This window comes from Emydura macquarii, unplaced genomic scaffold (assembly GCF_026122565.2).
Source record: "Emydura macquarii macquarii isolate MOO-44397 ecotype Brisbane River unplaced genomic scaffold, CSIRO-AGI_Emac_v2 contig_2437, whole genome shotgun sequence".
NCBI classification, from domain to species: Eukaryota; Metazoa; Chordata; order Testudines; family Chelidae; genus Emydura; species Emydura macquarii.
The window spans coordinates 413,295-429,443 of NW_027132574.1; the positions used below are offsets into that span (position 1 = coordinate 413,295).

Consider the following 16,149-nt stretch of genomic DNA (forward strand, 5'->3'; position numbering starts at 1 on the left):
TTTATGTAGCCTGCTGCTGCCAGATCTTCACAAAGCATCTTGTGGCACACTGAAATTGCAGTTAGCTCTTGGGAAAGAAAGGTGGTTCATGCCTAAATAGTCTCAGAATGCACTTTGCTGTGACTCTCCATTTTTATAAACAGGGTTCCCTGGGAAGTCTGAAATATCCCTCAGTTATATATACAAAATTCCTATCCTCAATGCAGTTACAAAGGGAAGAAAGAACACAGTTAAATATACACTGGCATACAAAATATAGAGGCCAGCTTTGGCTTTTTTTTTTTAGTTCATCTAGCCTTCCTTATTAATTAAAAAACATACTTTCCAATGTTACTCAAGCACCTGGCAAAGAACAATGACTTGCCTTACAGAGACTTAGTTGAATTGTCCAATTGAATCCCACTTCTGGTGAGCATGCATATCATGAGCATATGATTGGATTATTTTGGCCACCAGTGTCCATAGAGGCCACGCCAGCTCTCTGGATGCCCTCACAGCCCCTCTCCCACCCAAAGGCATAAAGGGCAGAGCCTGGCTAATTGTCTCTCAGTTCCTTTGCCAATACAGATTTCCATTGCTCTAGGACTCTGCAGAAGTGTGGAAGGAAGGCGAGTTCCAGGATCCATGTGAACAATACATCTTGAAGAACCACAGCTGCTATAAGGTAAATTACCATTTTTGATTATTTCAGAGATTGTCCATATAAATCACACCTCCTGGCTTGATGGTAGATGCCACAGAGTTCTATTTAAATGATGATTGCAGGATAGTTCTACCAAAGCAGACATCCAGTCTGGAAGCCTCAGGTAAGGAATAGTGCTTGGGGTATATGTGGACTCATTTCCATGTAACTTTCTGAAATAAGAATGTTTCTTAAGGCAGCAATACAAGCTACCTCAGGTGGACTAGGTGGTACTGGGTGTACATGGATCTTACCTGGCTAACCCACAGCAGGATTTTATATTTAAATACCCATTTACACAGTCTTTGAGAAGATATGGCCTGACCCTTAACCTTGTCTGCAGAGGTCACAAACCACCTAGGGGAGTTCCTGAAAGGCCTTGACCTATCAGGATAATATGACAATGCCACCACAATATCAAAGATGTCAAGTTTAGCTTCCCCTAAATTAGAAGAAAATTGGGAGGTGAATAAATTGATTCAAATTAAAATCTGACTTGATCTTGGGAAGAAACTTGGGCTGAGACCTAAGGGTCACCTTACCTTTATGGAACTCTACATAAGGTGGACCAGCAATGAGAGCCTGAATTTCCCCTACTCTCCAAGCAGAAGTTATGACTGCAAGGAAGGTAGTCTTCATGGATGGGCTGTATAGGAACAGGTCATTAGGAGCTCACAGAGGAGGCCCATTAAGCCTAGTAACACGATATTGAGGTCCCAGGGGCTGGCGGGGTCCTGAACATGGGAAAAATATGAGTACGAGACCTTTGAAGAACTTAGCAATTGTACAGTAAGAAATATGGTATATGGCCATGAATACGAGGGTAATGTGTAGAAATTGTTGCTAAGTATGCTCTTTCTGGAGTTGATGGGAAGTCTCAATCATTTTAGGGCTAGCCAATGGAACAAAATAGAAAAAAAATAATTAGCAAGGGCATCAGGTGATGTTAGGATGCTGAGATGGGGTATACAAACTTCACACTGGACAACACGGGGTTAAGGAGTTACTCTGGACTCAGCCAGCCCTTCCCCACCACAGCTGCAAGAGATATACAGATGTGAGGAGGAGTTAAAAAAGAGCTGAACAGGTGATTTGTGGAAACACCTTGGAAAAGAAAGGACCTTTACCTTGCAGCTCCTGAGGAAAGGGCTGAGGGAAGGCAGGTTTTCTCCCATCAACAGCTGCCTGATGGTTCCTCCCTGAGGGAAGGCAAAGTCTGCCTCTGATAGACCCTGAGAAGGAGATATTTCCCCCTCCTACATAGGAATTCAGTTTATTTGTGTTAATTCCCCGCGTTTTGTTTATGGACTACCCCTGAAGAGGAGAGACTTGGTACTGACCTGACTGGAGGGCAAAGGCATGAGAAGAGGCAGCTGCTGCCCTGAGACGGAGAGAACTACCTTGTCATGCCCAGCTGTGAAGAGGTACCAAGCGGTTAGCTGACCCCCTTCACACTCTCCTGTTACAGACTGAGAACTTTGAACAATAGCAGGATGATAGGAAGTGGCCCAGAGAGGGAGGCCTTAAGGTGATCCTGGGTGTCAGACACTTTTATTGCCCTCACAGGGCCCTCGGCCAGAGTCCGGTAGATTGGGGGACTAGGGCTCCCCTACCATCACCACCCACCCCTGGCTTGTCAAAAGGCCAAAGCCCCTGACCACTTGGCAATTATCCCCATGAGTGAAGACCATCACAGATGCCCAAAAAGAAAACTTTTCCTATGTAATCAGTCCAGTAGAGGATTCCTGAAGTGTTTGTTGTTTATTTGTTTTTGCTATGTACCAGAATGTTCTGAACTTTAGACGAATGGCTCCTTTCTGTAGCAGTTAATCATTTGGCATGTAAGCTGCCAGATGTAATGGTGCTGGATCTGGGTTCAGGATCTGTCTGTGATTCTGTGAGACAATTGTGTAGCACAGGTAATGTGAGTCGGTGCTGCATTGACAGGTTGACCTGATTTAAGTACAAGAATTGCTTGGCCCATATAGGGCTATCATGATCATCAACCCTCTGTCTGATCTCAGTTCCCTCAGGATGCTAAGTACCAACAGGACTGGCTGGTAAGGTGTGTCTCAATCCCATTATCGAAAAGATGAAGAAGATGTCTGATATTCTAGAGAATTCTGATGCATGGCAGGTACAGAGCATAATCTGATTAAGAATACAGCAAATCCAAAACCAAATGGCTTCCTAAAAGAGTGGAGATAACCTTGTTTCTTGTCCCTCTTCCCCCATCTGTTGAGCTGGCACATAGCTGTGGTGTTGTCTGTCAGCGCTTGGACTATAGAAACCTAGAGTATGGGAAACCTAGAGTGTAGATCCCGGCAGATGGCTCTGAGGATAGGCTTCTTGTGGAGAACACACGCCCTGATTCTGCAGGCACTTTAAATGAGTTCCTCATTCCTGAGTGGAAATATCTGTCACTAGAGTCTGGGCAGAGATGCGGAAAAGGGTACTCCCCTGAAAACCTGAAAGTGAGTCTTTCTCCAGCTTAACAAGGAAAGAACTTCCCGTGGGACTGTCAGCTGTATGTCCATGAGATGTTTGTTTAGTAGATACACTGATTTTAACCAGCTTTTCATGGAGGATAGAGGAAGTCTGGCAAACTGTCACCTAGGTGCAGGAAGCCATAAAACACAGAAGTCTGAGGCATGCTCTTACTAATGTCTTTGGGTAAGCCTGTAGATTGTTGACAAGAAACTTTAGAGTTTGGAATCTTTCCCATGGGAGACAAACACTCACTGACCTCAAATCTATTATGGCTGCTCTGAACTCATTTGAGTTGCAGTGAAGGTGGATTTTCCCCTGTTTATTTTAAAGCCCAGAGTAGAAAAGAGCCTTTTGATGACATGGATCAAGCAGTGCACATTCTGGGATGATTCCTTGCAGATGAACTAATGGTTGAGATATGAGTAGACCTGGATACTTTGCCATCTCAAATAAGCTGCCACCATTGACAAGTAATTGGTGAAAATATTCAGTCTTGTGGAAAGACCAAAGGCCATGATCTTGTATTGGTAGTGAATCTTCTTTACCCTGAATCTGAAGTATTTCCTCTAATCTGGGTGTATGGAGAGGTACCCTGAAGGTAGAGATACACAAGCCAGTCTTGAGACTCTAAGAAGGAGATTATAGAGGCCAGAGTCACCAACCTGAACTTGAAATGTTGGATGAGCTTGTTGAAATGTTGAAGGACCAGGATAAGCTTCCAATCCCCTTTCTTCTTTGGGCTTATAAATAATTTGAGTAGTACCCCTGGCCTCAGAACTCTAAGGGCACTTCCTCTGGATGCCACATCCTGTTTCAACAGTGTCTTGTGAAAAACATCCCTGAAAGGGATAGGTGGAAAAAAGGTGGGTGGTAGGAAGGTCCTGGAATTGTATTGCTGACAAACTCTAAGACCCACTAATCATTGGTGATGCCTGCCCAAACCATCCAGAAGAGTGCAAAATGGTTGCTAAAAAGGGGTGTGCATGTGAGAACTAGTATAGATCCTTCATAGTTTTATGCCAGGTTCTTGACTATGGTGTTAAACCTGCTCAAGAGAACTATGTGGAGTTCACAGCAGCTGAGGAAGTGGCACAGGGTTGCCTGCACTGGGACCTTTGCTTATTCATTAGTGTTTTGCATATTATCTATGGCAAATAGTAGTATGGGATACAGGGACTCTGTCTGCAGAGGCTTTGATGTCTGGTTTGCTTTCTAGTAAGGGATGGGGTGCACAAACCGAGAGAGCACAAAATAGCCCCAATAGCCTTTTAAGAAATTGAGGACTTTGTCAGCCTTGGAGTTTAAGAAGTCATAGCCCTCAAAGACAAGATCATCTATAATTGTTTGAATCTCCTTAGGTATTCTTGATAACTGGAGTGAGGAGGAACTTCACATCACCACAGATTTGGCCGTGGTGCACGCAGTAACGTCAATCACATCAAAAGCAGCCCTCAGGGAAGTTTGGCCAATCATCTGCCCTTGAGTGTGATCTATGATGAGTGATCCTGGCACCAGATATGAATAAAAGTACTTAACGCTCTTGGGAGGGACTTAGTATGTTTATCTGCTTCTTTATATATGGCTGGTATCGATGTTGGAGTCTGCCACAATTCCTTTGAAGGCTGTAACAATTCCTCATTAATAGGCATGGCAAGTCTACCAGGCATGGAGGAGAGCAAAATGTCTAGCTGATTTTGTGACTTCTCTTGCTCTAGCTCCAGCATCATTACATCTTGGAATGCCTTGAAGTCATTCACTATACAAGGCCTAGAGGGATTCACTGCCTTGATAGAGGAGAAGGATGAAACTGCAGCTGGGATCAATTGTTCCTCTGCATCTATTTGTTGATCCTCATTACGCTCCTTCTCCTGTTTATTTAGGATCTTTGAATGCACCAACTGGTTTGCATTGGGAAGATCTATACTGCCTCCTAGAGGAAGGAGATCTAACCTTATAATAGGGTGGCAGTGAATGCTGGCTTCTGGGAATAAGTCTGCATACCCCAGGGTGTCCAGTAGGGCCACGAGTTTTAACAAAATGAATATTGGATACATGAACTCAGAGGAGGATACAAGTGGGGCCTGTTCCTTGTGAAACATGTTTTTTCCTGCTCAGTGAACATTTTCTTGAGTTCCTCCCTAATTCCCAATGGGATACCCACAGAGGAGAAGGGTAAGCAGAGGATGATTCTCTACTTTATAAATGAGGAGAAAATGAAAAGGAGTACTTCTTCAGCAGTGTGTGTGGTATGGTAGGGTGTCTATGTGTCTCTTCTATCCAGGAAGGGTGGTGAGTTGGTATCAGTGATACGGTTCCTGCTTCTGGAACTCTGGTGATAAGAATGGTACCAAGAAGTACAGGATGGAGATACTGAGTACCAGAGTGCTGAGTACCAAACAGTCAGTGCTGGGGGGAAATATGGTTCCAGATTTTACCGGTATCACAGACATTCATTTCATTTTTTTGTGCATCTCATAAATCGTTCTTAAGCTACACCCAATTATCTTTCACATTTAATGATTGTTTCCTCTGAATCAGTTTTGCTCATGATTCTTTTCAGCTCTGGAACATTGGGCCTCTTTAACCACCAAGTATGTACATATGACTGGTTGGGACTACATTAAGAACATAATAATAGTCATACTGGGTCAGACCAATGGTCCCTCTAGCCCCGTATCCAGTCTCTAATACAGGCCAGCGCCAGATGCTTGAGCAGGGATACAATAGCGGTCTTCAAATATGTGAAAGGCTGCCATAAAAAAGATGAAGAAACGTTGTTCTCTTTTCCCACAAAGGGCAGGACAAGAGGTAATGGGTTCAAGCATGGCAGATTTAGATTAAATCTCAGGAAAAGTGTCCTAACTGTAAGAAAGGTAGGACAATGGAACAGATTGCCTAGGGAGGTTGTTGAAGCACCTTCACTGGAGGCTTTCAAAAGGAGACTGAATAGCCATCTGTCTTGGATGGTTTAGATACAACAAATCTTGCATCTTGGCATAGGGTTAGACTAGATACCCCTTATGGTTCCTTCTAATCCAATAATTCTATGATCCTCTTGGCTAATACCCACTGATGCACCTATCCTCCATGAATTTATCTAATTCCTTTTTGAATTCAATTATATTTTTGGCCTTCACAACATCCACTATAAATGAGTTCCACAAGTTCACTGTGCATTGTGTGAAGAAGTACTTCCTTATATTAGTTTTAAACATGCTGCCTGTTAATTTCATTTGGTGACTCCTGGTTTTTGTGTTATATGAAGGTCTAAATAACATTTACCTATTCTCTTTTAGATTAATAGAATTTAAAATCAGAAGAGAACATAATGATAATCTAGTCTGACGTACTGGACATTGCAGGCCACAGAACCTCACCCATCCACTCCTGTAACAGACCCCTATCCTCTGACTGAGTTACAGAAGTTCTCAAATAATTATTTAAAGACTTCACATTACAGAGAATCCACCATTCACACTATTTTAAACCAGCAAGTGACCTGTGTCCCATGCTGCAGAGGCAATTCCAGGCTCTCTGCCAATCTGACCCAGGAGAAAATTCCTTTCTGACCTCAAATATGGTGACCAGTTACATCCTGAGCATGTGGGCAAAGCCCACCAACCAGACTTCAGAGAAAGGGAGGACTCTGTGTTACTACAGAAAATTCTATCTGGTGTCCCATCACCAGTCATTGGAGATATTTGCTGCTAGTAGTCGCAGATCAGCTAAATGCTATTATAGGCAATCTCATCATGCCATCCCCGCCATAAATTTATCAAGCTCAGTCTTGAAGCCAGTTAAGATTTTTACTTCCACTGCTCCTCTTGGATGGCTGTTTCAGAACTTTACTCCTCTGATGGTTAGAAACCTTTGTCTCATTTCAAACCTAAACTTGTTGATAGCCATTTTATATCCATTTTTTGTTTTGTCCACATTGTGGTTTAACTTAAATAATTCCTCTCCCTCCCTGGTATTTATCCCTCTGATGTATTTATAGAGCAATCATGTCTCCCCTCAGCCTTCTTCTTCTCAGGCTAAACAAGCCAAGGTCTTTGAGTCTCCTCTCAGAAGGTAGGTTTTCCATTCCTCAAATCATCCTAGTAGTCCTTCTCAGCAGCTATCTCATTTTGAATTCATCTTTCTTAAATGTGGGAGACCAGAATTGCACAGACTATTTCAGATGAGGTCTCACCAGTGCCTTGTATAATGGTACTAACATTTTCCTGCTTCTACTAGAATACCTCGTCTGATGCATCCTAGATGTATTAGCCTTTTTCACAGCCACATCATATTAATGGCTCATAGTCCTATAATCAACCGCTACACCCAGGTCTTTCTCCTCTGTCACTTCCAATGAATATGTTCCCAGCTTGTAGCAAAAAACCTTGTTGTTAGTCCTTAATGCATGACCTTGCACTGCACACCATTAAATTTCATCCCATTTCTATTATTTCAGTTTACAAGGTCCTCCAGTTCATCTTGTATGATATTCCAATCCTCCTCCGTATTGGCAATACCTCCCAACTTTGTGTCATCCCCAAATTTTATAACACACTTGACTTTTTGTGCCAACATCACTAATAAAAATATTAAATTAGACTGGCCCCAAGACCGATCCCTGAGGAACTCCACTAGTAACTTTCCTCTAGTTTGACAATTCACCTTTCAGTTGTAGTGTTCCCTTTAACCAGCTCCTTATCCACCTTTCAATTATCATATTGATCCACATCTTCTCCAATTTAACTAATAATTTCCCATGTGGAACTGTATCAGATGCCTTTCTGAAATCCAGATAGATTAGATCTACTGCATTCCTTTGTCTCAAAGAAAGAGATCAGGTTAGTATGGCCTGATCTAACTTTTGTAAAACCATGTTGTATTTTACCCAATTACCATTCATTTCTACATCCTTAACTACTTTCTCTTTCAAAATTTGTTCCAAGACCTTGCATACAATTGAAGTCAAACTAATAGGCCTGTAGTTTTCTGGATCGCTTTTTTGCCCGTTCTTAAAATAGAGTCTATATTAGCAATTCTCCAGCCATAGGGTATGACCCCTGAGTTCACAGATTCATTAAAAATCCATACTATTGGTCTTTCAATTTCATGCGCCGGTTCCTCTAATGTTCTTGGACAGAGATTATCCAGGCCCTCCGATTTAGTTCCATTAAACCGTTTGATTTTGACTTCCACTTTCGATGTGGTAATTTTTACCTCCATATCCTTGTTCCCTTTGCCACTTTGCCACTACCTCTAAATTCTTCATTGGCCTTATTAAAAACTGAGAAATATTTGTTTAGGTGCTGGGGCATGCCTAGATTATCTTTAGTCTCCACCCCATCCTCATTGCTAATTGGTCCCACTTCTTCTTTCCTTGTTTTCTTTTTATTTATATGGCTATAAAACCTTTTACTATTGGTTTTAATTCCCTTTGCAACATCTAACTTTGCTTTGCTTTTGGCAAGTTCTCTCTTTATCCCTAAACTTTCTGACTACCAAGAGGTAGCTGTCCTTGCTGCTCCATCCCAGGCTTTCTATTTTCTCTTAATCACCTGTTTGAGAAGCTTTCACATCCAGGTTGGTCTGCAACTCTTCCCTATTAATTTTTCCCTTGACATAGGATGCAGCCTGCAAATAGTTTCTGCAACTTTGACTTAAAGTAATTTCAAGCCTCCTCCACATTCAGATTCTTGCGTTCTTCAATCCAGTCACTTCCCTAATTCCCTTCATTTTTTTAAGTTTTTCCTTTTGAAATCAAGGGCCCTGGTTGCAGATCCATTTTTGTTTGTTCTTCCATTTAGTTTAAACTGAATTAGCTCATGATCACTTGAACCAAGGTTGTCCCCTATAACCAGTCCTTCGATGAGTCCTATCCTCACTACTCATCAATACCAAATCTAAAATGGCATCACCTCTGATTGCTTCAGTGACTACTTGGTGAAAGAAATCTGTCAGCTGTCATATCCAGGAAAATCTGGGTCCTACTATTATCAGTAGTACTTGTCCTCCAATCTATATCTGTCAAGTTAAAGTCTCCCATAATCACACAATTCCCAATAGTATTTATTTAATTAAAAAACTTTAAAGACATCTCTATCCATATCCAAATCAGATCCTGATGGGATGTAGCATATTCCAAGCACTATCCTAGGGGAATCTCTGGTAGCTTTCTTCCTCAAAGTGATTTTGACCCAAACAGACTATTTTATCCATTCCATCATTTCCAATTCCTTTACAATCTACCTAATCTTAATGTAATATGTTATTCCACCACCTTTGCCTTTATTTCTGTCTTTCCTGAACAGCACACATCCTTCTATACCTGTACTCTAGTTATGACTAGTATTCCATCATGTTTCTGTTATCCCTATACTATCTGGGTTCACTTCCTGCACCAATAGTTCTAGTTCCTCCATTTTGTTACCCAGGCTCCTTGCATTGGTGTACAAATATCTTCATTGTTGCTGCTTGCTTTCCCCACGTTTCTTGCCCAATCGGACACAGTCATACTACTGCCTGTATCACCAATCTGACTTAGCTTTATTGGTATTGACACTATCTTTCTTTTTAATGTCCATTCTCCTACCCACTGCTGTTGCTTTCTCCATTGCTGTATCCTTTCTTACTTGACTTTCCTTCCTCTCAATGTTAAAATCAGGTACAGAGATTACATGAATATCTCCCAACTATCTCCTCTGAGCTTCTGGTTTAAAGATTTTTTTTAATCATTTGTGCCAACTTCCATCCCAGAAGTCTATTTCCCTTCTTCCTCAGGTGAAGTCCATCTCATGAGAACAGTCCTCTGTCCCTGCATGCCTCCCGGTGGTCAAACATCCCAAAGCCTTCCTTACAGCACCATTGCCTGAGCCATCTGTTGATCATCATAATCTTGTGTCACTTTCATTCTCCTCCTCTAGGAAGAGGTAGAATCCCACTGAACATCACCTGAGAATTCATTTCTTTAAGCATCTTTCCCAAATTGGGCATAATCTGCCTTGATACTTTCTTCATTTCCTTCATGAATTTATAAACCTCTATGATATCCGCCCTTAGTCATCTCTTTTCTAAGGTGAACAATGTCATTCTTTTAAATTTCTCCATGTATGGAAGCAGTTCCATACACCTAATCATTTTTGTTTCCTTCCTACATACTTTTTCCAATTCTAATATATCTTGTTTGAAATGAGGAGACCAGAACTGCACACAGTATACAAGGTGTAGGCACACTATGGTTTTGTATAGTGACGTTATGATATTGTCTATTTTATTATCTATCTCTTTCCTAATGGTTCCTAACATTCTGTTAGCTTTTTGACTGCTGCAGCACATTGAGTTGATGCTTCAGAGAGCTATCCATGATGACTCCAAATCTCTGTCTTGAGTGGGAACAGCTAATTCAGATCCCTTTATTTTGTATGCACAATTGGGATTTTTTTTTCCGATGTGCATTACTTTTCACTTTTCAGCATTAAAATTAATTTGCCATTTTGTTGCCCACTCACCCAGCTCAGTGAGATCCTTTTGTAACTCTTCACAGTCAGCTTTGGATTTAAATATTTTGAGTTATGTTGTATCATCTCCCAGTTTTGACACTTCACTGTTCACCACCTTTTCCAGATTATTTATGAACAGCACAGGTCCCAGTACAGATCCCTGAGAGACCCCGTTATCTACCTCTCTCCATTGTGAAAACTGACCATTTATTCCTACCTTTTGTCTCCTACCTTTTAACCATACCTCTTGAGGGTATGTCCACACTACAATAAAACAGTGACAGCTAGCCCATGTCAGCTGAATTGAGATTTGAGAGTTTAGGCTGTGTGGCTATAAAACTGTAGTGTAGATGTTCAGACTTGGGAACTCTCCCTACTCATAGGGTCCCAGAGCCTGGGTTTCAGCTTGAAACCGAACTACTTGTCATGCGGGCTGGCTTGAGTGGGGGGGCATTTAGTATATTGGGTGACATCAGTGTGGCAGGATCATAATAATCCATGTGGGATAGGCCATGTCAGGTACTGTTAGGAAGGTTATAATGTGCTGAGTAAGATGATAATACTTATGTTCATGTGTGATATGTGAAATGGAAGTTATAGATGTATTTGAGATATCTGTATTTCAAATTGTTCCGCCTGGGCAACACCCCAGATAGGATGGTTGCAGAACAATGGCCTGCATAATGGCCCATTAAGGCATTCCCAGGTGCAAGGGGCCCTGAGGGAGAGGCGAGCATCACCACTGAGTCATCAGAACCTGCTTACGTGACTCTGGACTCCATTGCAGGCAGCCTACCTGATGAAGCGTCAGGACTGTCCCACGTGGCTATGGACCCCAGGCACACCAGAGGAGTCACCAGGATTGACCCATGTGACTATGGACTCCATTTTGGGTCTTGTGACTGCCTACAGGCCGCATGGCCGGGGGAGGGGGTTTATAAGATCAAACCACAGGATCCATATTTGTTTTTGCTCCTGTCCAGTCTGCAGACACACACCTACCTCTGGATAAATTCATCTTTCAACTGAACCGAAGGACCTAGACACATCCAGGTACTGGATGTGAACCAGAGGGGACTATATAAGCCTGCAACTCCACAATTCTTCCAGAAACCTGAAGTATATGGACTTTTAATCATTTGTATATCTGTGATTCACTTTAACCCTTTAACATTTCTCTCATGGTTTATTTCTTTATTTTTACAATAAACCTTTAGTTTAGATACTAAAGGATTGGCTGCCAGCATGGTATTTTAGGTAAGATCCAAACTTATATTGATCTGGTGCTCTGGCTGACCCTTTGCGGTCACAGAGAATCTTTTTAGCAAAGAGCAGAGAGTTTAAGTAACTGGTCTCTTTGCTGGACCTAGTGCTGATTTGGGAGCCTGGAGCTGAAATGCAGTGAAGGGGGCTGTGGGCACTTGTGGACTGGCTTCCTGATATCCAGTGTGGGGTAATCAGAAGCAGTTCGTGGCTGATTGGGAAGCCGGGCTTCAATGTCACCCACCAGCGTGGGGAGAATCTGCTCTCCTTTTGCAGCCTGCCCTGACCTTGGCATTATCAGTTGGCTACCCTGGGCACAGGTCGTATCACACTACTACCCTGCAATTTTATAGACACTGGCCAGCCACAGGCATTTTATTGCAGTGTAGACTTACCCTGAGAGGACTGTCCATCTTATCGCATGACTGCTTAGTGTGCATAAGAACCTTTGGTGAGGGACCTTGTGTTCATGCCTGTTAGTAATTAACCCTTTTAGTTCTTTCTTCCTGTATATTTGATTCATTTATATATTTTCTATTCTTTAGAATCTCTATCTTCAACAAAGATTATGTCTGAATTCTAAGGCCTAGAACACGGGTCCTTGACAGATAAGTAACCTTATTCAGGAATTTTATGGTTTATGCTGTATATTAACAATCTTGGGCACTTTCATGTCTATAAAACTCCAGGTATTCTTGGAAACCATCTCCTTAGCATAAATATTCAGTGCTTACATAAACATATATAAACTTGGGAAATTAATAGGGGATGATTTTTACAGAAAATGTTTTCTGTTGGGGAAGCTATACGGAAGAAATATTGTGGGGTAGGAAGGACCCACTAAGAGATATTATCTTGCAGAATAATTAGTATTCTCAGCCGTAAATAATTATGCCTTCACAAATAAATCAGGTAAACTGAGAATGTATAGAAATGACATCGAAACATATGTTTCTGGGAGAATATTATGGGCAAAAAGGGTTTCTTTGTCTAAAATCCTATATAATGATACTGGTATAGGAACTTAGCTGGGAACGAAAACTTCATGTCCCTCCAGATACAGTGAAGAAGAGACAAAAATCCACCTTTTGTATGCTAACAAAGGATGGTAATGTATCTGTTTTTTCAGTATTCTGAATAGTGTTGTATTAATCTCTGATTGATAATCTTTCATTAAATAATTTAATTTGAGGACATTATTCAACAATCTTCAGTTGTCCATAACTCAGACACACAACACCTGTCAAGGACTTTCTGGAAGTCAGTACACTAGATAGACTGGACTATCCTTGTCCATGAGCTTGTTGACACCCTAAAATAATTCTAATATTTTACACTTAAAAATGAAATTAGGTCAAACATCAATTAAAGTTCTAAGTGGCAGCAAACTCTGCACTGGTGCCAACTAGGTAAACCTGTCAATTTATGCTAATTAAAATAATCAGTGATTTATTCTTGAGGTGCTGCTGTACAATTTTAAATTCAAATTAGAAATTATGCCTACCTTAAAAATCTACTGGTCCTTTTTTATTTTGTGATTTTTGCTAAGAATATTTTTCTTTAGAAAGTCTAAATTAGAGGTTACAGAAAAGATAGGGAGCTAAGGTAATGCCATCCAAAGTTATTTATTCTCTTAAGACAGAAGAGTTTGAATTGTAAAATAATTAGTTTTGTAACCTAATTAAATTATTGGCAAGTCATATACAATAAATGATGCACATCTTCATCTTTTAAAGGCTACACTTTGTAATGAAGATTTCTTCATTTTTGTTTGGACTTGTTTGTTTCTAGAATATTTCAGAAAAAAGTTTTCATGTAAAATGAGTGTAATACTTGCATATGGAACAGGGATATTGTGAAGATTAGTTAGTTAATGTATGTAAAGACTTTTGATGAAGTTCATGTGCTCTGTGCATGATAATTGCTATTGTGTGTTAGCCACAGAAATTACATTTTCAATGCAAGGATCATCCCAGGCATCAAATCAAAATTATGTAATAGTAAATGTGAATTTTTAAAACTTACTTGTAAATATCACACACTATTATTGTTATCATTATAAATGAGATTCTGGTAGCACCTGGATGTGGGCACTGGGAGTGGCATTTGGCTCTTTGTTACTGATTAGCAACAAGTGTGTAATTATGACAGTGTGTACCAATCACACACTGGGGAGGTGAGGATTAAAGAGTTGCTCTGTACACAGGAGGCCACATCACCTTGCCCCTGCTGGGCATGGTACCAGGAGAGGGAAAGTTTAGAAGGGACCAACTCAGATCAGTCTGAGTTGACCAAGCAGGAGAGCAGTTTGGTGCTGCCACCTCCTCCAGAGAAGCCGCCAAGGCTCAGTCAAACTTTCAAGCACAGGGGCCAAGGATGACGAGTCACTGCAGAAAGAGGAAAATACCCTAGAGAGTGACCTGAGAGGACCCAAAGACAAACCTATGGCACAGACAGAGGAACAGAAGAGGGAGTAGGAAGTGACCCAGGGAGTAGGCCTAAAGACACCCTTCTCTAGTCTAGGCCACATATCTGAACCATTATGTTAAAGGGCTCTGGCTTGGACCCAGTGGGGCAGGGTGGGCCTTTGTTCCTCTATTCCAGCCACTGACCCTTGCTGTTGGGTGACATGGCCACTAATTCTAGCTGGTAGGCAAGGCAGCCAGTGACTCTCACCACTGGATGAAACAGCCTTTGAACCCCACCACTAGGAAAGTGACTCTTTCCATTGGACAACAAAGTCATTAAATCCCACCACCAGGCAAAGCAGCCACTTACTCTTACCACTGGGCAATACAGCTGTTGAATCCTGCTGCTAGGCAAGACAGTCACTGACTCTCAACACTTAGTGGCACAGTCCAGAGTATCACTAACTGATACTGCCAGCCTGGGACAGTAATTAAACTGAGGATGACAGCATCTCCTAGTGTGTACAATCATGCTAGTAAGGTTAGTGAAGAAGAAGACCTAGGATAACAGTATCTTCAAAAACTGAGACTGAGGAAGCCTGGCAAGGTTCTAGCCAAAATCTGTCTTAAGGCAAACAAGATCAGTGAAGAATAGGAATCTGCTTTGAGTGTTTGGCTGATAACAATAGAGAACTTTGGCATACAAAGATATTCCTAGCACAAAGCTTCCCTTAAATCTAATTAATATAATAAATAGAGATTTCTGGATTCTCACAAACACACGCACGAGCCAACCTTATCCCCTTCCTAGAGTTTCATTTACTGTTAATGTAAATAATAATAAAAATAAAAAACACTTCCCGCCAGAGGTTGTTCCACCTGTTTATACAGCTGCTTCCCACAGGATTTACAATCATAGAATAATAGGTTTAGAAGGGACTGCAAGGGTCATCTAGTTTAACCCCCTGCCAAGATGCAGGATTTGTTGAGTCTAAATAATCCAAGACAGATGACTATCCAGCCTCCTTTTGAAAGCCTCCAGCACAGGAGCTTCCACAACCTCTTGAGGCAGTCTGTTCCTTTGTCCTACTGTTGTTACAGTTAGGAAATTTTCCTGAGAATTAATCTAACTCTGCTATGCTGTGGCTTGAATCCACTCCTCTATTAGTTCCTTCTGCCTGTGAAAGAACCTCTTTGAGTGAACAGAACAATTTTACACCTTACAATCACAGAGTCCAAGAACCTGGAACTTTGTTGCACAGCTGTAAAAATGTTATTTTTAGCATCTGGTAGTCCATTATCTATTTAAATAATTAAATATCAGTCTTACTAGTTTCAGTCATTCACACTGTTTTAAATTGACTATGAGAATTTTGGAACAATATCAATACTTCTATATTGGACTGAGCTAAATTCCCATTTTGTTTTGATACGGAGAATCGATACTTCTAATTAACAGTTCATTGTTTCGTATTGGTCCTGTAAACTATGAAATAAGGGCTAGCTGACATTGTTTCTTAGTTTTCTTAGTTGTACACATATACTAATAGAAACATTAATATTTCTTTTCTGTTCACTCCAAATTCTGCACAAAGCCTCAAATGATCTGTTCATAATATGAAGATTTCTGGTTGATAAGCTTCCCTAATCCTATAAAATTTAAGGTCTCAATACAGCCTTTTAATGTGACAAGTTAATTAGAAGGTTTTTATCACAACTAAATATAAAAGTGAAAAGATAAAATAATCTGATGACCACTTTAGAGATATGTAAAACCGGAATAGCAGAGGCTAACTATTGATCAGGGAAAGTG

General features: G+C 41.0%; 1 protein-coding gene across 3 annotated transcripts in view; it reads right to left on the reverse strand.

The window, feature by feature from the left end:
* The window catches only part of LOC137162622 (protein eyes shut homolog), a 329,901-nt gene that overhangs the window by 182,467 nt on the left and 131,285 nt on the right, over nt 1–16,149 (reverse strand). The window lies entirely within an intron of this gene.